We start from the raw sequence: 1,811 nt of genomic DNA on the forward strand, positions 1-1,811 counted from the left end.
ACTGCTGTGGAACCAGCGGTACCACAGAGACACAGGGTTGTGTTGTTTGTCGGATCAGTCACAGCAGTGGTGGAAATACAGAAGATGCAAACACTGTACCAGTAGGATTTTAAAAGGTACCTGGACACGTTCCTGTTATATTACGTCATACTTGCCTCTATATTTCAGAGGGAAATATTGAACATTTTACTCTTTTACATTTTACTTTTATTTTGACAGCTTTAGTTATTTTGAGGAATAATGTTGCACATATCTTGTGAAGTTTGATAGATACTGTCTCTATGTAATCTATTTTATATTTTGAATATCTATTAAATATGTTGAAGCATGGAGGGGACTACAATACATGTCATTGTGCAGTCCTGTTTTGTATAATGACAAGAATAAAAACATGAATCATTGAATTACTTCAAAATCATTCCTCAAACATCCATCACATTTAACATGTCACTGTCACTATACGTGTAGTGGTGGGAATCACAGAATATGAATATAAATTAAATACTAGGATGATGCAATCTACATACATACAGTATACATTAAATAATAATAGGATAAAATACAAGAAAAAATATCTGAATATATACAAGTTGGGAATACAGAAATGTGCAGTTGCTTAACTAGTAATGTTAAATATGTAGATAAACCTATTGTGCAAGTTGCCCTCTGTGCAGTATTGTGATGTCTCAGAGTCAGCCCTCATGTGAAGAGGGCCCAAAAAGATGCCAGGATAAGATGGCTGTGGATACAGTGAGGGGCCCATTGAAAATGCCTTTCTACAGGACCCTGAATTTTTTTGGGAAGTCCAAACTGTCAGAAAACAGCACAATTCTGCAACACAAGTTTTTCACTCTGTAAATCTAAAAAAAGAACTATAGAGCAACTATGGGTCCAGACTTTGGACTTAAACGTGGCAGGGACATCTGTTATTGTCCTCAAACTGCTGTCCACCCTCCCGTTGAAAACATCTTCTTCAGCTAGTTAACTTTTGTTTAAAGGGGGGTGTGGCCTAGACCAACTGCCACTTTGCTCGTTTGAAAGCCATGATGTCTCTCTCTCTCATGGGTGGGTCCAATTCTCTGGGCGGGCAAAGCAGAGAAAGGGGAGGTAACCTTACTCCTTATGACATCACAAGGGGCAAGATTCTAGATTGGACCATCTGAGCTTTCATTTTCTCAAAGCAGTGAGCCTCGGGTATATTTTACATCGTGGTACTACTACTTTTACTTTAGAAAAATGTCAAAATACTTTTTACACTAATGGCTGACAGACTCTCTGCCTTTCTTCTTTGATGAATAAAGACGAGGGTGAATAGAGAGGGAGAGTTAAGGATTACGGGTCAGTGTAAATTCCTTCATCTGTTTTGGTTCCTGCAGGGAGACATTAACTCTAAAAGCTGTCTGTCTGGGGCTCAAAAGAACACAGATGAAGGGATTTTGCAGGAATACCTTTATTTCCTTCTCTCTGTATTGTGTTTTAATTTAATCGTTTTGCCGTCTGTCTTTCATCTTTCTCATCTTTTTTGTTTTCGTTTCCTTCCCCCCCCTTTGTGTCTCCCCATGCCTCCTGAGTCTTGCTAGTCTTTATTATCATTCCTCCAGTGATTCCACTGATGAATGGAGGGACTTTTTTAAGTTCTTTAGAGGGGGAAAGTCATTTGTATTCTACCCCTCTATTCCTACTTTCTCCTCTCCCTCCCTCCCGTTCCCTTTCCTCCCCCTCTTTTTCTTTTTCCTCCACAATAAGAAGTGATGGTACACAAGGCCAGGTTATTGAGTTCCCCCCTGCTTGCTCTCTCTCTCTCTCTCTCC

At 39.5% G+C, this 1,811-nt stretch overlaps 1 protein-coding gene across 1 annotated transcript in view; it reads left to right on the forward strand.

Moving 5' to 3' along the window:
- LOC117950540 (solute carrier family 22 member 23) overlaps positions 1-1,811 on the forward strand; it is a 20,195-nt gene that overhangs the window by 11,327 nt on the left and 7,057 nt on the right. The gene's annotated exons all lie outside the window — the stretch shown is intronic.

The sequence above is a fragment of the Etheostoma cragini genome, chromosome 9, assembly GCF_013103735.1.
Source record: "Etheostoma cragini isolate CJK2018 chromosome 9, CSU_Ecrag_1.0, whole genome shotgun sequence".
NCBI classification, from domain to species: Eukaryota; Metazoa; Chordata; class Actinopteri; order Perciformes; family Percidae; genus Etheostoma; species Etheostoma cragini.